The sequence below is a fragment of the Pinus tabuliformis genome, chromosome 3_2, assembly GCF_031772625.1.
Source record: "Pinus tabuliformis cultivar Carrire ecotype Pingquan chromosome 3_2, CPIR1, whole genome shotgun sequence".
In the NCBI taxonomy this organism is placed as follows: Eukaryota; Viridiplantae; Streptophyta; class Pinopsida; order Pinales; family Pinaceae; genus Pinus; species Pinus tabuliformis.
Window position 1 is genome coordinate 233,029,671 of NC_142302.1, and position 25,146 is coordinate 233,054,816.

Genomic DNA, 25,146 nt, shown 5'->3' on the forward strand with positions numbered 1-25,146 from the left:
ATGGTGGAGGATTGGCCATACGCGGGGACTAATTTCACCGGGGATCCAGACCTCCCACTGCCAGAGGGAGAGGAGTGGGACGAGGAGTTGGGTATGATCTCTTTGTTTTTTGATGTTTTATGTATTTTTCTTTTTGTGAATACATGCATGTTCTGATGACAGTTGTACATATATGCAGATGTTGGCCCAAAGCGACCAGCTGGCTTATCTCCTATAGTGCGGAGGGTCCAGCCCACAGCTGACCCTCAAGCAGAGGGTGCCGTGGGGGAAGAGTTGGTGCAGAATCTCGAGGGACTCACCGGAGGGATTCTGGGTTGAGCTAGACTGGCGGATGTGCCCTTTTCATACCAGAGGCACACAGTGGGGGTGCCGACTCACATCCATCGTCTGTTGAGACGATTGGTGCGCGCAGTGACGTGCTATCATGAGCACCACCGTGATTAGACTTCTAGGCTTCTTTCATGCCTATTTTGGAGGGACATGTCGTCTCGGGATGTATCAGGATGAACATGTATTATTTTTTGAACTATGTAATGCACGCGGTGCAAGGATTGCAATACACATATATATATATATACATATGCCTATAGTTTATTATTGTGGTTTTATGTGCTTGCTTGTATGATGTTTTGATTATAAATTACGCAAATGTCTATCTAATACATGATTAACCAATGCATCAGATAATGTGTTTAATCGTCGTGGAATATGCTGATATGTGATAAATTCAAAATTCCTTTCTAACAATTTAACACGTAAGTACAACCTTAAAATGTGACGGTCTCTGATGGAATATCCCCCATTGAGCTGATGGATGACAAGCTGAGAGTCTAGGTTAACAACCAATGTACGAATATTGAGATTAATCGCCTTGGCTAATAGTTCAATAACAACACTATATTCAGCAACATTGTTTGTAGTACAGCCTAAACACACACCTTGAAGATCTATCAACTCACCGTGAGGATCGTAGATCACCCACGCCGTAGAGGATAGACTGTGAGTGCTGCGGCATGCACCATCAGCGAAACCAACATAAGGTGCACCTGACATCTGCACAAGAAGCAAAACACAATAAGGGGAAATCACGCCTTCACACCAAGCCAAAAACATGAAAACACACACACACACACACACTCACGCATGTATAAATCGAAGTGCATGAATCATGCATAGTACTTTTTCAAGTACAGCCCATTGCAGGGCTTATCAAGAGGATTACCTTCGTAGTCAACTAGCTCATATTCCCCCTTCTGCAACACTTTCTTTACAATATAAGGGCCTAGCCACATGGGCTCAAGTTTTCCTGCCCCCAGCTTGTCATTTGCTTGCTCGTATAGCAGGACTAGATCTCCCTCAACAAAGGAACGAGGATGTATGGTATGGTTGAAGTGAGTTTTAACTCTCTTCTTTTGAGCTTCGATAGCTAGAGAGGCTAGGCGACGGGTCACGTCCAGCCGTTCTAGGTAAAGAAGCCGTTGCTCTACTTGAGTAGTGTTGGGAAGCAACTCGACGACTATTTTTAACGAAAGAATTTCACATTCTATAGGAAGGGTAGCCTCTAGTCCGTAAAATAGTTGAAATGGAGTGAAACCGGTGGCGTCCTTCACAGAGTTTCGGTAGGCCCACAAGGCGGGAAACAACATGAGATGTCAATTAGACTTATGCATGTCAACAGTACGTTGAAGCATCGTAACCAAAATTTTGTTAACGGCTTCAACCTGGCTGTTAGACTGAGGATAGTACGGGGTCGAACTATCATGCCATAAGCCTAGTTGGGTAGTTAGTTCGGTCATCATGTGATTACGGAAATGCTTTCCGTGATCCGTGATGATGGCATGTGGAACTCCTAACCACGTAATAACATGTTTGAACAAAAACTACGCCGTTGTGTGACTGTCTTCAGTTAATGTGGGCATCGCCTCGACCCATTTGGTAAAGTAATTGATGACAATGATAATAAACCCATTCCCCCCCACCGAGCGAGGTTTACAGGTCGTGTAATCAATGCCCCATTTTGCAAAAGGCCCAACGGTGACTACAGGGTGTAGCGGAGCTGGTGGCACACGCATCTTCTGCTGGTATATCTGGCACGCATGACATGCATGGACGGTGAGAATGTAATCCTTAAAAATGGAGGGCCAGAAATAACCAGCACGAAGGATTTTTTGAGCTGTGGCATATCCAGACATGTGACCACCACAAGCGCCAGAGTGGCAGTCATTCAGGACTCTCTCAGCTTCCTTGAGGGTTAGACATCGGCGGAGGACGGAGTCAACGCCGAGATGGTACAGGGTGTCCTCGATGATATGGTAGGGTTGAGACTGATGACGGATCCGCCGCTGAGCATCTTTGGATACAGCGGGGCGGAAAGAGGACGTCTCTAAATAGACAATAATATCCCCGTACCAGGGATCGAGGGTGCTGATCAGAAAAAGAGTTTCGTCCGGGATATGATCCTCTGAAAGAGAGGGTATAGAAGGAGATGGCAAAGAGCAAAGTAACTTAGCAAAGACCAGGGACTTCTTAGACTTGGCAGCAGTAAATTCCAAGTCAAACTCTTGGAGGATGACAATCCACTTTGAGTATTTGCCCCCCAGCAACTGACGTGACAAAATGTACGTCATCGGGTTGCAATCAGAAATCACGGTCGTGGTGCGCAACAAGATATAATGCCGGAAACGTTGGACGGCATAAACAGCGGCCAGTGCCAACTTCTCGACGTAAGCATATCGATTTTCCGTATCCAAGAGGTTGCGGCTGAGGTAATATATGATGTGCTCAGTGTCATCATCGTCGTCTTGCACGAGAACCATGCCGATAGTGGTATTGATGGCGGCCAGATACAGAGTATAATCACAGTGGTAATTCGGAGGTTGCAATAATGGATTAGAAACAAGGAGACCCATGAGACGCTCGAAAGACTCTTGAGCGATAACATCCCAATGAAAGGGTGTATCTCGCTTCAATAACCGTGTAAAACCTTTAGCCACCTCAGCATAGTTCGGAACGAATTGTTTTAGGAAATTTGCTTTGCCCTGCAAGCTCTGCAACTGCTGCAAAGAAGCAGGGGGAGGAAGATTCAGAATAGCCTTGACTTTGAGGGGATCCATACGGATGCCCTCTCGGGAGACAATAAACCTGATTAGTCGGCCTGATTCAACACAGAAGACACATTTATGAGGATTGAGCCTGATATGGTAGTGTCGACAATGGAGAAAGATTTCACGAAGATGGGAAGGATGGTCCTGGCCTTTGACTGAATGAGCCGGTAGATCATCCAGATATGGCTGTACAATGTGACGGATGTCATGAAAAGCATAGGACATTGCACGTTGGAAGGTAGCACCAGCATTCTTTAAACCGAAAGGGAGCTTCTTGTAAGCAAAAGTGCCCCAAGGACAAATAAAGGCCGTCTTATGCTGATCAGTGGGTGCGATATTGATCTGGTTATACCCATAAAAACCGTCCATAAACGAGTAGATTTCGCTTACTGCACACTCATCAATGAGCTGATCGATGAAGGGTGTGGGGAAGTTATCCTTGGGAAAGGTACAGTTAATGTCACAATAATCAACACAGACTCGAATGGTACCCTGCTTTTTGTTCACAGAGACAATATTAGAAACACAATCCGTAAGTGGAATGGGGTAAATGAAACCAGCCTTGGGAAGCTTTTCGACTTCTGCTTTAATGGCTGCAACCTTTTGGGGGTGCACGGGGCGTAGGCATTGACGAACGAGCTTAGCACCCGGATACGTAGGTATCTCATGCACCACTATGCTAGGGTCAATTCCGGGCATCTCTTCGTAGGACCAAGCGAAGACATCACGAAATTCGCGAAAAAGATTGGTGTAGAGCTGAACTTCCTCTGGATTGCAAGTGACTCCAATGTGAATATGCTCGACAATCCCTGGTTTCACAGAGATGTCGATGGGTTGGGTCTGCGTAATGTTTCCCATATTTCCTTTAGAAGACACTTGATAAATTTGAATAGGTGTTTGAAGGGGCTGAAATGGGATACAAGAAGCAAACCGTTTGAGACAGGCGATCATTTCCTGATGGGCAGGGAGGAACGAGGAACGGTGGTGATGATCAGACCAAGGGGGTTCCTCAAGAGACATGGTCTCTATAATGGCTTCATCGGAAGGAAATATGTCCTTTAATGGATCTGAAGTAGCATCATCTCCAATCCAAGGGGAATGAACATACGAGTCGAGAACGTTGCTCGGAGGAGCAGGTTCGGGAGGGGGAGCCGATGCAGCAACGATTTCGATGTAGTTGAGCTCGGCGGGACTCAACGGCATCATATCGCCCCAAGATTCTATCTGATTAGCGGGAGGAAGGACCCACGGATCAAAGCACATGGAAATCATATTAATAGGAGCGAGATTAGGAGGTGGGAGGGAAAAGACACCCATCAGGGCGGGATATTTAAAGAGTCCGGCTCCCACACTCTCACATGATTTGGAGGTATGCTCCACGAAAGGCACGTTGCCTTCGAAAGAGGAGGCGAAGAAGGAGAGCTGGTCCACGGTGACAATCTTCCCCTGATGAGGGAAACGAATGACATGGAAAAGAGAGGAAGCCACGGCTTGCATGGTGTATGTCCAGCTACGTCCGAGGAAGAGGTTGTAGGTAAGATTAGCATCGACAACTTCAACCTCCACTTCGACCATCTTCCCTTCCAAAGAGATGGGAAATCGTTGGAGGATACCATAAGGACGAGACTCTCTTCCGTCAAAGGCTTCCAATGTGGTAGGAGACTGGCTCAGCGTCGGAGAACCAATAGCTTTCCAACAGGCAACAGACATGATGCAAGTTGAGGCACCTTCATCAATGACTATACGATGAATCGTTTTAGTATTGATAATGACCTGTATGAGGAAAGTGATTTGGTGAGGCAGTCTCGGCGTATGGCCCTCGAGGTCAAAAGAAATCAAATCCGAGTCAACCGGGTCTATGCCACCGATGGCCGATAGAAAGGACTTCCTCTGGGAGGGGCAGCTCTGGAGCACTTCTAGAGTAGACATAGCAGACGGGGCCTGAGCTAAGTCCTCAACGATGCTGTAGTGCTGGGCAGCACGAGCATTAGGGTTGTAAGAAGACTTCCAGAGTACACCTTTTGGAGGGGGTCGGATAGTCGTCTCAGTGCTAGGTCTCTCGATGTGGAGTGGACCAGAACTGGACGGAGGAGCACTGGAGGAGACCTCAGGCTCTTTCCCGGCATGAGATGGATATTCTTTTGCTCGAGTAGTGATGTGGACAGGAATCGTCCCAGCCATAAATACTTGAGAGCCGAATGAAGAAGAGGGTTGCGATGGATCTGCCACCATTTGAGTTTGTTGTGAAGAGAAAGGTTCTTGAAGCACAACAGGAGTCCCAGGAGCACCTTTCAACAATCGACTAACTTTGGACCACCTGGGGCAGTCTTTAGTATAGTGATCCTCATCACAGATAAGACAAGGATACCTAGGTTTACGTTTGGCTCCTTCCTTGGGTGGAGGTGGGGAGTCCTGTCTGGGCTGTTCGGATCTATTCTTGGCTTTCCCTTTCTTTTTCTCTTTCAAGGATTTATCCGTCGTGGTGGACTGGACGACATTAACCTCGGAAGTGTTTCCAGAATTAGATTGACCCTAAGAAGTGTTTTCGCTAGAAGCATTTGGTTTTTGCTTCCTAGGGTTCGTGGATGATTTCTTTGAAGATGCGTTGACAGAGCCAATAACACCATCAACAGATGGCTTTGGCGGAGCTTTGGATGTTTCGAGTCTCGGGGCGTCTGGCAAATAATCATATAAAGTACCTGACAGAGAATAAACTAAGTCGAGGTACTGAGCACGCGCGATAGCTTTCTCTTCAGTTACACAAGCTCCCATGGCAATGTCTCACGCGATCGCAAGGACAAAGAAGGTTGTGAACCAATCGGTTAGGAGCTGATCAGGAATCCAGAACTTGATCAAACGACGACACCATCTCCATCATGTATATGATAGGATATATGCGTGGCCGTGTCCCATTTGAGAGACGTAAGGAGATGCGTCCCTATCTCATACCGAATGGGTAACTGAAAATGAGTTAGGAATGCCATAGCCAACGAGTTAAAATCTTGAAATGTTTCGCGATTCAACTCAATATACCACTTAGCGGCTGAGCTGGTGAGAGTCCTTTGGAAGAGGCAGAGCCGGATGGAATCATCAAGCCACAAGTTGGATGAGCACAAAAGGTGATAGGTCATGACATGGGCTTGAGGGTCCTCGCCAGCTTTGCCATCGATTTTCGGGCAATCACCGGGTATCTTAGTTGGAACTGGTGGCCAATATGGATTATGAAGAATGGGATCATTTGTCAATTTGGACACATCTGGCAGTTCCAATGTCGCTAAGAAAGGTAACTGAGGATTGAAGGACATTTTTGGCCGTGGAAGAGAGGTAGTACTAGGGTTCCAACCAGGTGGTGGTTGCCCCCATGGACCTTGTCCGGACGGGCCTAGCCCATAAGGGTTTTGCCCATAAGGATTTTGTCCATAAGCAGACAGCTGACCCTGGATCTGCCCCCCAGCACCCCATGGATTAGCAACTTGACTTGCAGGTGCAACATACTGTTGCTGATAATTCTGATAAGGGGTGACCTGCATTTGTTGATAATTTTGATAAGGGGTGAACTGAGTTTGTCCCTGGGGTTGCTGGTAACCATACAGTTGCTGAGCTCCATACTGAGCCTGGTAAGCAGGCTGTGCCTGGTAAGAAGGCTGGGATTGCAATCCACCTTGCATCTTAAAACCAATTTGAGTCTGGGGCCTAGAAGGATGTCCTTGAATAGGTTGAGCTTGGACCATCTGGCCAAAAGGTTGTCCTGGTTGGGTTTGGGATGGACCTGTTTGCCCAGAAGGACGAGCTTGCTGGGTATTAGGTTGTCCTTATGCAATCGAGGGTTTTCCTTGCGGAACAGATGGTTGAGTGAGCTGGATGGCCGTTTGACCAACTTGTCCAGAAGGATGACTAGGCTGGGCAGTGGGTTGGCCCTATTGTACGTAAGGCTGACCCCCTTGCCCAGAAGGGTACCCCTGTTGGACTGCTGGTTGACCTTGTTGAATATAAGTTTGTCCTTCTTTTCCAGAGGGATAACCTTGCTGGACACCAGGTTGACCTTGTTGGATGTAAGGTTGTCCTGGTTGTCCAGACGGGTAACCTTGCTGGGTACCAGGTTGCCCTGGATAACCAAAAGGTTGAGTCAGATAAGTAAACGATGGACCACCAGCGGCCAAAGGTTGTCCCTGATAGGGTTGTCCTTGTGGGCCCCCAGGTTGTCCTGGGTAAGACTGGCCGTAATTTTGCTGCCCTTGGGGGGTTTGCATATAAGAAAGCTAGCCTTGGTTAGGCGGTCCCTGAAGCTGTGCAGGCATTGCTTGGCCCCCATGGTAAGTGGTGGTGCCCCAAGCAACGGATAATGGTACCGAGACCTCAACAATAGGTTGAGTAAGCAAGGGTCTAGAAGGATAAAGGAACTGACCAGTAGAATCGTAATAATAAAATGGACCTTGCGCGTTCGGATCCTGAACAGCTTGCCCATACTGATCATACGGCACCCCTCTTGGGACGGGACTAGAAGAGGGTGGTGCACTTTGTGCAGGATGAACAACTTTGGGTGTGTGTGTCGGCTGGCCGCTACTCACTTGACCGTGAGGGGGACCAACACCAGTAGTCAGAGCTGAAGACGCTGTAACGGCACTAACAACCGGAGTTGAATGTGCTACACAAACAGTTGGATTTGTTGGAACTGAAGTGACGGGTGTGATGTGGACTTGTGAAACAAAAGATCCCGTGGTGGGAGTGATACGGAGGTCCCACATGGTACTTGAAGCGGGGATCCTGGCACTCATATTATCCCTCAACGACTTATAGCGTGAGGGTACCGGAGAAGTGGCCGGGATAGGAGTGTCGATATTCGACAAAACAGGTGTCTCACTCACTCTAGGAGATGTCTCATCCATGTGAGAGGTAGACATTGGAGACGAAACACCAGGAGGGGTAAAAGGAATATCATCTTCTTCAGGCTCCCAAATGGGGTTCCAATGAATTTCGTAATCCTCGTCGTCCGGAGCATGAGAGTTGATCGGTTGGATACTCGGGATAACAGGAAGAGTATCACTCACAACCGGTATCTCAGGAGCAATGGAAGACGGAGACCCTTGATCGCCTGGAATGGGAGACAGGATCGATGGTTCAGCCAGGATGACAAACTTCAAAACAATACATAAGAGAATCTAATGAGAAAGGACCCTACTCAAACTAACACACACAAGATCTAACCAGGTAATGTTAATAACGACCAAATAAATTTTAAGACGCAAGGACACAACTTGACCTTTTCATGTTTTAAGAGTCGAGAAAAGGACAAAAAGATGACTCTAGTCTCCTTCAAATGTTTAGTGAGCCCGAAATGACAAATGCTCAAATGAGCCTTTTCGTTTAAGGAGTTTGAAAAGGATCAAAAGTGACTACTCTGGAGAACTAGGCAAAAGGGTTTACCAAACAAATCCGTAAAACTGCATATACACCTTGGCAGTCATATGAAAACCAAGGACTTCCCATACGGTAGTCAATCTTCCCGAATGCTGTGTTCGGTGCGTTACAGCTTGTAAGGCGGCAGACACGGCTTCCTGTGGATAAAGGATGATAACCTAGTGGGGTCTCCCCTATATACTCGACGGTACGTGGGAGCTCAAGTCCATGCTAGACCACTATCAAGTCACAAAAGGAGGAATCACCCAACCATAATGTGAAACAACAGTGACTAGGTTTAACGACGCCGGAGCACGTCTCTAGCCTAGACCTCTAAACAGTGAGTGTTATGTTCCAATGCGTTTTTAAGTTCATTCAGTTCATTTTACGGTTTATCTTTGATTAGGTTTCGATTTCCAGGTCTTACCGTATGTAATCTCTCATAATTCCCTAAATGCAAGCTATATGCCAAAGAATATCATTTCGTTCGATGAACACTAACTACGAGAGAGTTGAGAATTTTTCAATCAAACAAAATGACCATAAAAAATCAAGAACCACTCTAATGCAGCTAATGCAAAAAATGAAACTTTTTTTTTTTAAGATCATTAATCTCTAACAATAACGAAAAGCTCTAATTTCCATTAACTAATTCAACGCAAAAGAGACTGTTCATTTTCTTTTCAATGGAAAAGTGCACTAAACAAATTTTGAGAGATAATAACACTGAGTAAAAGAGACAATTTTCACTCAATGAGAACGCAATCAAATCCCCAAAACACCAAGGCATTCCTTCAAACCAAAAAGAAAACACAAAGACCTCTATGAGCTATGTGATCTAAGCCCAAACGAAGCCAAACGAAATCCAAGCGGAAAAGAAGCAAATCACTTGAATAACAATAAAAAGCTTTGACAACTACTGAGAAAATGCAAAAGAGTAATCACAAAGTCGATTGGATGATCAAAGAACCCAAGACTCCTACAGAAGGATCGATGCACAAAGCCACTAGATGCCCTACGGATGAAATGTGAAATCGATGGAAAGAGGCAAACACCCAAAGGATGGAGGTCGAAAACCAGTTAAACAAGGATCAAACACACACTAGTAATTGAAAAATATGTAGCAAGATACAAAACCGAGCTCAGAAGGCTTGCAAACAAGCAAACTGGAAAAGTTGACAAGCCTGGCGCGACTGTCAGGCTGTAACTCGTGCTTTTAAGGGATTGGCACGGGTTGTCTTTGAGCAACATGCGCCAACTGGCACGACTGTTAGGCAAAAAAGCGCGCTAATCAAGCTTGCTAGGTCAAAAATAAAAACCAGTAGTCCAGGGCTTGGTTAACAGTATCCAGGCAGACCAGGAAGCAAGAGACAGCAAGAAATCCAACCCAAAAAGCTATCTAAGCAATCAAATGAGAGAACCAAAGAGACAAGACTCCCCAGCAGAGTCGCCAATTCGTTGTGGAGGTAAATCCTCTCTGCGAACAAAGACGATCCCTACTAGCCCAGACTGGGTCTAGCAACAATCAAACAATGCTATCACGCAAGTTCCTAATTGCAAATTAAAGGTGGATGATGAGAACCTACTTGGATTCCAACACTAATATTCATGGAAGAGACGTCGCTCCTGTTCCTTTGCTTCGGCCGGTCAGGATCCCCACGATCTCCATGATTGGACACCTGCACATGCAAAGAACAACACAAATACAAACATAAAATCCAATAGATGCAATTATATATCAGTCAGAAAAGATATAACTCAACATCAATCATTACAAAGGACAATGAGAGTGGAACCATAATGATAGTCATCTATTATTGATAAATAACAAAGAAGAATACAATCATAGTTCTAATGTCAAATCCTCCTTTGGCTGGGTAGTCAGCTACACAAGTCTTGCAAAGCTTGTTGGGATGGGAAACAAGCCTCTCTCTCTTTGGTGACAAGAATCTCCTCACTTAGATTTGGCCTTATGGATGCAAAGAAGGCTCTTGCAGCTTCAAACTCTTGAACTCCTGGAATTCTCTATCACTAGCACTATGTTGGAACTAGCTTGCTCAAGGCATAGAGACAAGCTTTTATAGATAGAGGGGAAGGAGATAAGATCAATCACAATTTCAATGGGATTGGCTTTATCACTTAGAAGCTTCCATGAAAGGTGGCAAACCACTTCCCTTCTATGGAGATTCGAAGCCAAACCATCCTAGCTCAACAAGGATTTAGTTGATGAATGGGTTAGGGAGAACCTTCGGAAGTTTATTTGTTAAAAACTTTACCCAACTCGGTTGGCGCGAGTGCGACTTTGAGACAGAGCGCCAATGGCGCACCCTCTTTAGAGGATTTCCCCCATTGGCGCGAGCAGTACACTGTGGAACCGCGCCAATTCCAAAAGAGGTCTTTTTATGGGTATTCTGCAGGAGATGTCTTTAGGGCATATGAAGCTCATACTTAGAGGAATATGATGCAAGTGGTTTCAGGTCATGTCACTTCTCACAGGTCCCGGAATGAGTCCTCCAGTGTGCGGGAGAGGGGTAACAGGGACGGTGACAAACGGTGACAAATTACTATGTAACACTAATAGTGAATCTAAAGTATATATTAAATGTAATAAAACAATTTACATCATACTATTCCTTATTGTGTTATGCAACCAACTCAAAAAATAGAAGAAAGGATAGATCAACGACCTCAAAATCAGCCTCTTCGAGGGGGCAACCTCCTTTACATTACACAAATGAACACTTCTTGGTTATACAAATGAAAAAACCTTATTTATATATATAGTATTCTAAGGGGTCTCAATATAATCAAATTCAACATAACAATAATAATACAATGGCACAACAATAACAATAGTGGGCTTCTATGGGGCACAATAATAACAATATGGGGACAACAGGGGGACAAAAATAACAATAAGCGATACAATGATAATAGTAATGGGGGAATCACTAGTATTATAGGGACCTAACATGCCCGTCTCCTTCACAGGAAAAAAATAAAAAATAAAAAAGTAAAAAAAAAATATTGATTAGTTTTGGACGCTTTTGTATAAAATTCTCATCCTCCCATGTGGAATCTTTAGCGGGTAAGTTCTTCCACTTGATGAGATACTCTAAAATGGATCATAACTGTTGATTTCTTGTTTCTGTGGCTACTTCAGGTTCCAATATGTTTTTTCCTTCCTCATCATGTTTTGGCAATATTGTTTGAACTGGGAGCTTGTCACCTATAACCTTCTTTAAGCATGAAACATGGAAAACTGGTTGCGTCTCGAAGCTGCAGGAAGCTCCAAGTTGTATGCCATAGTACCAATCTTTTGCAACACCATGTACAGACCATAATACTTACGTGATAATTTATTATTCTTCTTAGCTTTCTTGAGGGACATTTGTTTATATGGTTGTAGCAGTAGAAATAACCAGTCACCTACATCAAAACTTCTTTCCTTGTGATGTTTATTTGCATGTTGTTTCATTATATTCTATGCCAAAGTGAGGTTATCCTCTAAGAGTTGGAGAACTTATTGTTGATGCTCGATGTGATCTTCCACTGCTTGAACCTTAGAATTTTCTCTTAAATATGATGTGATGGAAGGTGGATGATGTCCATAAAGTGCCATAAATGGGGTCATTTTTGCTGCAGTAGGAAAGGAAGTGTTATACCACAATTCAAATAGAGGCAACAAATTGACCCATTAGATCTGGTTATCAGTTACAAAGCAACAAAGATATCCTTCCAAACATTTGCTTACTATCTCAGTTTGCCCATCAAATTGGGGATGATGAGATGAGCTATGAGCTAACTAAGTACTAAAACAAGAAAATAATTATGTCCAAACATTTCCAGTGAAAATGAGATCTCTATCGCTTACAATAATATTTGGGTTTCTGTGTAGCTTTTGAATTGTTTTCCATAAATGTAGTAGAAATTGTAGTGGATTTAAATGGATAAGGTAATGCACAAAAGTGTGCATATTTGGTAATTTTTTCAACTACCACCATGATGACACTCTTTCCTTCGGACTTGTGTAAACCTGTGATACAATCCATTGAAACCTCCTCCCAACGTTGACTTGGAATGGATAAAGGTTGTAATAGACCTGGGGTCTTAATTGTTTCAACTTTATTGTGTTTCCAAACCAAACAATTTGCCACAAACTTTTAATATCATATTTAAGGCCATCCTTAAAAAAATCCCACTTAACCCTGTGGTAATTTTAAAAAAATCCGAAGTCCCCTCCTAAGGGGGAGGTTTGCAATTCTATAATAATCTTTTGTTTAAGTTGGGAATTATTACATAGGTATAAGTGATCTTTGTACCATAACGAATCATTTTTCCAGCTAAATGTATCAAATGTACTAGGATATTTTTGTATCTTTTGAATGAGTTCCCACACTTCATCATCCTTCTTCCATTTATCCCTTGCTTTGTTTATCCAATCTAGTTGGATAATAGAAATGGCACAAAGCAATGCTTCCACATCCTCATCATTTCTTGAGAGTGCATCTGCCACGATTTTTTTTTTCCATTTTTTTTAGATTATTTCAAAGTCATAACCCATCATATTTGTGAGTTATTTTTGCTTATCTTGTGAAGATAATCTTTTTTCTAATAAGTATTTAAGACTATCATGATCTTTTTTTACCTTGAAGTGTCTTCCCATTAGGTAGGGTCGTTATTTCTTAAGTGCGTGTAGTATTGCCAGCATTTCCTTCTCATAAATGGCTTTGTGTAAATAATTTCCTTTGGTTTGACGACATTCAAAAGCAATGGGTCTTTCTTCTTGCATTAAAACAACACCAATTCCATTTCCTGAGGCTTCATATTCCATAATAAAGGTTTTTGTGAAGTCCGACGTAGCTAGGACTGGTGCTTGGAACATTACCACTTTAAGATGTTCAAATGCTTTCATTGCTTATGGAGTCCATGAAAATGCATCTTCAATAATGTTGTTAGAGGTGCTACTATTCTCCCATAATTTTTAACAAACTTGCGATAATACCTAGTCAACCTGAGAAATCCTCGCATATGATTTATTGATGTGGGGATTTTCCATGCCATAATGGCTTTAATTTTTCTAGGGTCTACCATCACACCTTCATGAGATAAAATATGACCTAGATATTCCACCTCTTGTGCTCCAAAGAAACATTTGGAGGTTTTTACATATAATTGTTTCTCCTCCAATAGTTTGAGCACCCTATCAACATGTTGAACATGCTCTTCCAAGACTTGTTGTAGATTAGTATATCATCAAAAAATACTAACACAAATTCTCTAAGGAAGAATTTGAAAATAGAATTCATCAAACCTAGAAATGTAGAAGGTGCATTAGTAAGGCCAAAAGGCATGACCAAAAATTCATAATGACCCTCATGAGTTCTAAATCTTGTTTTGGGAATGTATTAAGTCTTCATTCTGATTTGATGATATCCTGAACGAAGATCCAACTTGGTGAAGTAAATTGATCCATGCAATTCATCCAATAATTCATCAATGACAGGAATGCGAAATTTATCTTTAATAGTGAGCTTGTTGAGCTCCCTATAATCTGGACACATGCACCATGATCCATCCTTCTTATGCACCAATACTACTGGAGCAAAGAAAGAACTTTGACTAGGTTGAATTATACTAGCCTCTAGCATTTCTGCAACCATATGTTCAATTTCACTCTTTTGGGCATAGGGATATTTGTAAGGCTTTATGTTTGGAGGAACACTTCCTGTAATCAAATGAATAGCATGATCATGATCATGAATAGTTGGGAGACTTTGGGAATCTCAAATGCCTTGGAATGATTATCCAAGTCTTTTTGGAGATATGGAGAAATAGATGATTTCAATGTGGGAACCTCTAGCGAACATAATTTCACAATTATGCCTCATTGTTCTTTCTTTAGAAGCTTTTTCATTCCATTAGAGCTAATTATCTTTCTCGGTTTCCCTGTGATACCCCTTAATTCAATTCCCTTTCCTTCCGAAAAAAAAATTAAAGAAAATTTCTTGAAAATGAAAAGCTATCATACCCAAAGATTGTAGCCATTGGACTCCTAGTACAACATCAACACCACCCATTGGAATGGAAAGAATTGGGATATTCAATACCTGTTCTCCCATGGATAGCTTGATATTATGGCACCTTCCAGAGCAATTTATGGTTCCTCCACTTGCAATGATCACTTGATACTCTCGTGATGGATATAGAAAGAAATTCAATTCCTTGGCTATCTTACAATAAATAAAATTATGGGTACTGCCTGAATCAATCAACATTATTACCTTTTTCTTCTTGATATGTCCTTCTATATTGATAGTTTGAGGAGTGGTAATTCTGGCCAATGCATTACAAGATATGGTCGAATTCATTTTTCTTTCTCCATGGTTTTTTCCTAGTATATATCCTCTTATTTTGAGTTTTCTTGTTCCTTTTCTTCCTCCTCTCCACAATCTATGTAAAATAATTTCTTCTCAGCACAGTTATGACCTTTAGTGTATTTTCTATCACAACTATAACAAATCCCTTTCTCTCTTTTTTCTTCCAATTTTTGTGGTGTCAACCTTGTAGGTTGTAGAAGGCTAGGGGAAACAACACTTTCATCTTTATAGTTGTGAGTGGTAGGCTTCCTTGTTGCCATAATTTTGCTTTCCATTTTTCTTTCCAACCTGAATGCCTTCTCTAGTGAATAAGGTTTCCAAAGGCGAACCTCATGTTGGATGTTATCCTTTAAATTCCCTATGAACACATCAATCCTATGTTCCTCTGGAATATCTTTTACCCTTATATTCAATTTTTGGATGTCCTCAATGTGCTCTATCATTGAACCTTTTTTTTTGAGATTTATCAATTGGCTAAAAAAGGTGTTTATTTTTGTAACCTCATAATGTGCTATCATTTCTTTCGTAAAATTTTCCCAAGTGACAATTTGTTTATGAGAGAAAATCCATCGATACCATACAAACTGATTTGGTTCCAAATATAAAGTTGCAATGTGTACCTTTTCTATGTTTTTCACATTATGGATATCGAAATATTGCTCCATCCGTAGTATCCATGTTACGAGATCCTTTCTATCAAACTTCCTTATATCGATCTTTGGAACATGGTGGGTCTTCAATCGAACGTTAGAGTCTAAGAAATCATGATAAACATTTCTTTTGTTCTCATCATGAGTTTCCTTTAATACCCTTTAGCCATTAGTAAGAATTTCTTGTAGCAACTTTGTCAAATCTATCTTCAAATCTTCCATGTTTCCTTTAATTTTTTCTTCTATACCATTCATCTTAGCGTCCACACCATTCATCTTAGCTTCCATGCCATCCATCTTAGCTTCCACATCATCCATCCTAGCTTCCACTCTGTTCATTTTAGCTTACATGCCATCCATCTTAGCTTCCACATCATCCATCCTAGCTTCCACTCTGTTCATTTTAGCTTACATGCCATCCATCTTAGCTTTTGTTATTTTTTTTAGAGTGAAAATTGTTGCACTTGATCTCGTAATTTTGACATATCATGTTGCATTTATTCCTCTTCTTCATGATTCATGGTAGAGCTTTCAGGTTGCTTACTAGGTGTTTCCATTTTCTTTCTTTGGGGTATCAATTAATGATAATTATTCCTCACTATTCCCTTTGAATCACTTCAAACTAATTTTTCAAACCAAACTTATGAAAAATAAATAAAAATAAAAAACTACATACATTTTTTCTCTTTGTAGGAGCTCGATATTGAATTTATTGTATATTTGTAATTTTGGATCTCCAAGGTCTGAAATTGCGTCATGTGGTAGCCCTTTGAGTCCTCTTTCTAACCCCACTAGTCTGACCAATATTGGATTCTTCAAGAAAGAGTTATGACAAATCTCCTATGATTACCTGATTATAGACTAGTTCAATAGAGAAAACTTGTATGACCTTCCACGTGTCATTGTCTCAACCTTCAAACCTGAAAATGATACACAGAAAAATACAGTCTGTCCTCTTTCTGTAAATTCTTATGAAATTTCAATCTGATTCTTAGAGATAAAGTTATGACAAATTTCCCAAGGTCACATGTTTGGGATGTAATTCGGGAGCCTGCACAAACCCTAACTTCCTTGGATCATATCTCTGAACATATAGCAAGAAAATATTTGGAATTAGAACCCTAGGTTCATCTATATTTTGTCTCAAATTTTCTTTAATTTCAAATTCTATCGTAGAAAAAAAGTTATAGCGAAAAAACCACAATGACTTGTTTGGAGTAGCAAAACCCTAGAATCCAAAGCCTCTAATACCAAATGTTATGAAACCAGCTCACAAATTAGAAGAAAAGATAGATCAACGATTTCAAAATTAGCCTCTTCGAGGGGGAAACCTCCTTTACATTACACAAATGAAAAATTATTGGTTTATACAAATGACAAAACCTCCTTTCTATATATAGGAGTCTAAGGGGTCACAATATAATCAAAGACGACATAACAATAATAATATAAGGTCACAACAATAACAATAGCGGGCTTCTATGGGGTACAATAATAAAAATATGAGGAAAATAGGGGCACAACAATAAAAATAATGGCTACAATGACAATAGTAATGGGAGAATAACTATTATTATAGGGAACTAACACATTGGATGTCTTAGCATCCCCTAGTCACTACCTTGGGTCTTTGCTATAACATAGTGCTTTCCAATTTGTAGGTTAGTTCACACACACACACACACACACACATATATATATACCTGTGTATATATGTGTGTGTGTGTGTGTATACACGCACACACACACACACACACACACATATATATATATACAAGTGATTCTAAACATCGTGTTATTATTATGGTATCCACGTACCCAAAAAAAAAAAAAATATCAACATATTGGAAGTAAATCTTACATCATAAATTATAACTTCAATAAGTACTTCACTAGATAAACCATTTCCAAATAAGCCATACATCAAATAAACCATAAATCTGATAAGTCATATATTAGATAAATCATAACCAAATAATCCATACATCAAATAAATCACAGATCAGATAATTCATACATCAAGTAAATCATATAACAAATATGTTAAACATCAAATACTTTAATCAACAAAACGCATTGCATTGAGTGTTTTGTATAAGTTCGTATGTCCAACTAAAATTCATCAATATTTCATATTTTTTATGAATAAAACAACAGGAAATATAAATAGAGCCTTAACATAGGTAGTTATAAAGGTCAAAATGGGCATCACGATTTCTCAAAAGGTGAGGGGTAGTCACAATGTATATTTTCTACATATTCATAGGTAGCATATCATAGACTATACTTGTCCCATTAAGACCTTAACCTGGTCCACCAAGTGACGCTTTAGTCATCGAACTGTATGGTCCAATATGAATAATGATTCAGCCACTATGGTTCCCACGTTCGAGACCTGCAATTCCCTCCAATCAAGTTTGTGAGATTCATAAAAAACATAATGTCACAGAACAAATACAAGAAAAACATCATGATTTTTATGCAAATGGGGTAGCAGTACAAGATGATAGGAAATTGGTCCAATTTTCACTTTCATTCTAAAGGTCCTTAAATCAAGGTAACAAATTTGTCCCTTTCCCAAATTGAATGGTGCTTTTGTTGGAAAGGATATGAATGAAAACTTGGTATCTCACTTCATAACTTCAATTATTCCTATGTGCATCGACATAACTCTTCTATATATCATGTGCTTCCTTTAACCTTTGTCTATCTTACTTGTTTGTCCATTCCTTGAACCAATTCCATCCTAGCTATTACTCTATCCTCCAACCTTTACTAACTCAATGGTGTCCTCTATGGACTCCTATATAGAGCTTGATAAGGAGCATCACTATTAAACTGTGGTAACTATTATAATAGACAAAATCTACCAATGGTATGTACCCCACTGAGTCTATTTATCCATGAGATACATTCTAAGCATACCTTCAATAACCTAATTTACGTTTTTTATTTTCCTATATGTTTCTAGATGATATGCAGTGCTAAGGTTCAACTGAGTCCCCAATCTTGACTCTACACTTATCCCAAATCTATATGTAAAGTGATAGCCCCTAACAAAAACAATATTTGTGGGAAACCCATGTAGCCGAATAACGTCACCTATAAATACTTGTGCCACATTGGTAACATTGTAAGTGTCTCTCATTGTGATAAAATGGGCACTTTTGGTCAATTTATCAACTACAACCAATATTGCATTGTTCCTTTATGAAGAGAGTGGAAAACCCAAAAGGAAAACCATAGCAATGACCTCTCATTCAGACATGGGCATTTCATGTGGTTGTAGGAATCCTATTGCTTAGTGATGATCAACATTCACTCATTGACATTCAAGACAGTTGGTGACAAATTGAAGTACATCATGATTCATGTTTTTCCAAAAGAAGAGGCTCTTCATGTCTGCATACATCTTCACACAAGGATGTGCACAATAGATTTCTCTATGTGATTTTTCAAGGATGGTTCTTTGTATACCCCCTTTCTTGGGGATGTACATTCTCCCATGAAATCTCAGTAGTCCATCTGGTTCAAGGACACAACCCTAAAAATTTGGTTCTATCTACTTCCCACTCTAGAGTGTTAATATAACCTTTAGATACCAACTATCTTCAAAAAGTTTCTCTAAAACACACTCCCTCAAATTGACCCTTAAGGGTACTAGGGAGAAGGTTTGTAGCCTCCTACTTAGTGCATCAACCACCACATTCTCTTTTTCTTTGATGTACAAAATCAAAAAATCATACTCACTCATGAATTCGCTCCATAGCCTATTCCTAGAATTCAAATTTCTCTTAGTGAGGAGGTCCCTTAGGCTTTCATCATCAATTCTTAACTCAAAACTTCTCCCAATGAGGTAGTGTCTTCAGAGGTTCAAAGCTAGCATCACTGTCGCTAATTATAACTCATGGGTAGCACAAAATTCTTCATCTTTCTTTAAATTCCTAGATTCATAAGCTATTACTATTCCTTCTTGCATCAACACTGCTCAAATTCTTATTTCAAGGCATCTGTGCAAACTATGAAATCATTCTCCATGTCAGGCACTCAAGAGATTGGTGCATTGGTTAGTATTATCTTTAGCTTAATGAATGTGTTGTCACATTCATTTTTCAATTCATACCTAACCCCATTCCTTGGTAATGTGATGATGGGGTTTGCAATCTTCAATAATAACACTCAAGCCGCATGAAGCTACACACCTTATGAGTATCTTTAGGAACCAACCAATACATTATGTCCTTTACCTTTTCCGAGTCAACTAAAATCCATTCTCTAGAAATTATGTGCTTGAGATAATGAATTTTCTTCTAAAAAAAACATTTTGACAACTTTCCATAGAACTAATTTTCCCTCAAGCATGTCAATATAACTTGTAGGTGACATTCATGCTCAATTTCATTCTTGGAATACATGGGAATATCATCCATAAATACTTGCACAAATTGGTCCAAATACTTCTGCAACACACCATCCACGACACTCATTAACACTATTGTTGCATTGGTCAAACCAAATTTCACTACTATGAAATCATAGTGCCCAAACTAAGTCCAAAACGATTTTTTTGGGATGTCACCTTCCTTAATCCTTAATTTTTGGTATCTGAATTGCACATTGATTTTCAATAAAAGTGTTTCTCCCTTCATTTGGTTGAAGAGGTCATTTATTCTTGGTTTCAGGTAACTATTCTTTATTATGGCTTGATTAAAGTCCCTATAATCTATGCACAATATTAAGGAACCATCTTTCTAAGTGACAAAATTTACCAATGTACTCCAAGGTGAAATACTAGGTCTTATATCCCAAATCTAATAGATCTATTAACTGCATTTGTAACCCAAAAAAGTTCTAAAGTTGTCATATTGGAGGGTGTCTTGAATATTGGATTTGCACCAGGTTTTAATTTGATTGTAAAATTGATCTCCCTCCCTCAAAAGGGGTAATCCTAGCATTTCTTTTAGGAAAACATCCTCAAATTCTGACAAAAGTGGATATTGATCTCACGAGGGCCCTTTCTAGTCACTTACAATCTTGGCCACATATAGTTTATAACCTTGTTGGAGACAATGTTTTACCTCCATCGTGGAGATGAATAATAGGTACACTCGTCTCTTAATAACACAAATGTCAATTGGACTACCTTCATCATCTAAAAAAGCCACCTTCTTTTTTAAACAATATACCAAATCCTGATGAGCTCCTAACTAATCCATTTTGAGATTACATCATACATCCCTAGTGCTATTACATATGTTTTCAACTTAGTTTACACAACCCAGGTTTTACTCAACATTGGTCAACAATAGGCCATTCACCCCAAAATCCATTTCGACTTGTTTAAATTCATCGTGCTCATAGGTTTCCAACCCACATTTTTCTAATGAAACTGGTGAAATGAAACTATATGTAACACTAGAATCAAATAAAATTTTAAATTTTACATGGTTTATTGAACTAAGGTTTCTACCATTGTGGATTAGTGTTCATCTTGGTGGTTATCAACCCTTGCATAGATCTAATGGTGGTTTTCAACTCCTCCCATCGGTTCTTTTCTTTCTCTACGATTGTTACCAATTTGTAACTTAGGACAGTCATGCTAGTAATGAGGTCCCCCGTACCTCCAAAAAGTGATGCATGGTAGCCTCTAAACATATTGTTGTGGGGCTATCTAGAAATAGCTCCATCCCCTGGGACCCCTACCTCTGCTTGTAGCTCCTTGTGTCTAACCTCGACTTGCACAAGTCCCTAAACCTATTGGTGAAGATACACTAGTGAACATTGAAATCCCTATTATCGGTGTTCTTAATACAGCCCTGTTTCCATATGGTGGTGGCCTCAAACTTCCTCTCCTAGAGAAGGTCTTAGCGAAATTCCCATAAATCATTGTTCTTGTGGAAAAATAATTGTGTTTCCCCCTTTTAAGTCCAATTTCTCTTCTACATATCGAGCTTGTTCCACAAATTTTGACTGTGGATGGTTTCCACATCCTAACCATTTCCCTAACCTTAGGGTTCAATCCATAAATAAATTGATCCACTTGGAACTAATCATTATCCATGTAGGAGACATACTTGGTTTGTACTTGTTTTTATTTGTATTATGTTGGCAGATACTTCTTATATTTTGTCAAATAACTCCAAAGTAACAAGTGTCAGGAGTGACATGTAGTTTTGTCTCTAGGTTTGCACACCAATTCAAGGCACTATCTATGAGCTAAAATATCATTATCTTTTCATTTGAATCAAAATTAAACTCCCTTAGTGTGAAACACCTTGTCATTCCCTCCAACCAAGATTTTACTTATTTGTTGGCACAATCTCTAGCAATCTATGGGAGCTTAATATTTTAGAGATCCCTAGTAATATCCTCAGTTGGAGGTCCTCTATTAAAGTCCCTTGATCCTTCTAGGTTTCCTACCCATGATGGAGGGTGCTCCACTTCCACCTATGCTATTTGGTGCCCTCCTAATGTCTCATTAATTGCCTTTAGGGAGTGCAAGATGAGAGCCAACTCCAATGATGGAAATGGGTTATTTAGAGGAGGTGGTCCTTGTTTCAACCCTCCTCGACCTCTATTCCCTCTTATCCTCACCATTTTGAACTGATAAATTATCTGCATGACACACAAGACTTATTAGTGCCACTTAGGACTTGTCAATTCTTACTCCACTCACATATGCTTAGAAAATGAAAGGCGTAAGTTTTCCTTTTGTTATGCTCGTAAACAAGCATTACTGGGGTCTACTAAACCTCTCTCATCAATAACTAAGAAAGCACTACTATGCATTGACCAACTACTTTCAATTATTGTCTTAATTAACATTAACTCAATTAATCTAACTCATATTTAATTAATTCTTGTTGCATAACCTCAATTATGATGTCATTAATATTAACCTTTTGTATGTTAATCCCTTATTATCTTAATCATATAAATCTAATTAATTATTAGTTAATTATATTATTTATGACTATATATACACTTAATTAATTACTAGATATATATTTTGTAAATATATTATATAATTATGAAATAACAACACAATTTAAATTTTTAAATAATAATAATAATAATAATAATAATAATAAATAAATAATGAAAGTAATAGAACATTGTAAATTTATTTTATATTTCATCCATAGAAACATGGGATCTAGCATGAGACCCATATGCCTCATCCTCCATTTCTCCAACAACATACCATAGAAATAGAAACTACCCTTTGCTTCCTTGCTCATTTCTTTCCATTCCTTCCTATGTTAGTTTTCCTCCACTACAACTTCCAACACTAGTGTGTTTTTTTCTTTCCTAGTCCTAGATTGTTGAGCCAAGCTGCCACTATTCTCTCTCCCACTCCCACTCCCATCTTGTCAATGAAGCTCTACATTTTCACCCTATTCTGGGCATGTTTGTTGTCTAACAATTGATTGGGTTAATCGAGGCAATTTAAACATCTTTAGAGAGGTCTGGAAATAAAATAAATAACTCATCCTTCTATAATACTATAGACAGAGGTAAATTTCCCATGAGGGATAGAGATACTCTAAAAAAGACTCACAAGGGTTGGATATATTCATAAAAAATTGGCTACCAATGGCTCTTCCTCTAAAGGGTATTGTTTTCTTTTATCATGGATATAAAGAAACCTGTACATTTTTTCTCTTTGAAGGAATCACTAGAAAATTTGTAGTGTCTCAATATGACATATTCTCCATGGATTATCCATGGTTTGGCCTTTTATAAGTTTTACATGGTTATATTTCAAGTTTTGAAGAACTTATTGATGATGTTATTGAGCATTTCTCCAAATTCAAGGCAAAACAAGAGTTCAAGGATCTTCCAAGCTTCATTTTTGGACAATCCATGGGTAGGGAAGTGGCTTTGAAGGTTCAATTAAAGCAACCTAATGCATGGGATGGGACTATTCATGTTTCTCCTATGTTTAATATTCCATAGTATGTCACCCCACTTCATCAAGTGTTACAGGATCTGTGACTCTTATCTCGCCTCCTTCCAAAATAAAAACTATTTCCTCAAAAGGATATATCAGATTTGGTTTTTAGGGATCTCAAGAAATGAAATATGGCAGTGTATAATGTAATCACCTATAAAGATAAGTTATGCCTTGGGAATGCAATGGAGCTACTTAAAACCATAGATAAGATAGAAAATTGTTGTAAGCCTAACATACAACATGTAAGAATAGGCTACATTACAACTACAAAAAGAAAACACGTATGAGAATATACAAAGAGAAATAGAATCTAGGAAGGAATTTGGAAAGGGAACAACCACAACACACAGTTTACCAGAAGTTTTCATTACATCAAGTTATTGACTATGAAAACGTTCATGCTAGAATTCTAACCAAGTTTCTATTAGACTCTATGCATAATTATACATGGATGATATGGCTGGAGCAGTTGTAACTTCTCTCAACCAACCCTCCATTTGCTTTACCTTACAACATCTCCCCCACCCTCAATGCCTTGCTCGTCTCGAGAAAGGATGAAACATGTCTTGGATCTCCTTTTCTTGTATAAATATCCTTATTTTACATCAACCATGCATACCATTCTATATAGGTAACTCAGCTGCCAATTGGATAGGAAGATGCACACATACAAGGTTTGTTGTGACTTCTTCTTATCTAATGCTTACTTGATTGCAGATATCAACTATTCACATTCTCTATAGTATTTCAACCATATGGACTACTACTCCAACTAGGAATTGTCAGGAAACTCCTCTCCAATCTGAGGGTGTCCTTTTCACTCTCTCTACTAATGAGTCCAACGTGTGACTATCGCTCCTCGGAGTCTTTCATTAAAACATAAAATAAGTGAATCATTTGCATATGAACCATCCTAAATTTTACTGTTGTCATAACCCAAATACAATTCTACAATATTCATACTAGGAGGTGCAATCCATACGTTATTTTGTTGTCATCATCATTTACCTCTTTGTGTGTTATGCTCATTTGGCTTCCTATTCTTGAAATTTTTGTTGCAAGTATATCTATCAAAAATTTATTCATGTTTGTCTCAAATGCTTTGTTAACTTGCAAGTTTTTTTTTTTGTATTTGTATGTTTTCTAATGATATATGGAGTTTGTATTTAGGAAATTACATGAAAGATACATATGACTTGGACTTTTTATGACTTAACAAATTTTCTAACATCAATATTTTACAATTATTGTCAACTAGATGTTGACACATATCGGTAGGAACCTAATCAACATCATTATATAAAATTGACTTGTAATTGACTTTAGAATTTATAAAATCTACCCTTCATGTAATTCTTTTATAGATAAAAATCCTCTGCATAATAAACCATTCATAAAAGGTTGATTACATATTTAGAAATATATAACTCCACTAATCGGTCAAAATTGATCAACATGTTACATTCGTAATGGATGGAAATCAATTCCTATGGCTTCCCATCAGCTCTCCCCTTAGTCATATTGACGTTGAATCTACCACTTGGTCGAAGTCAAACCCAAATAAATTCGATCCTAGTCGACTATCCACTTTTTGAATAACAAAAACATTCGTGAAAGGATTCATCAATGCATTTTATCATATAATATCACCAACTTCT

At 39.4% G+C, this 25,146-nt stretch overlaps 1 pseudogene; it reads left to right on the forward strand.

The window, feature by feature from the left end:
* Nucleotides 1-23,775, forward strand: LOC149180565 (caffeoylshikimate esterase-like; annotated as a pseudogene).
* The last annotated feature ends 1,371 nt before the right edge of the window (nt 23,776-25,146 follow it).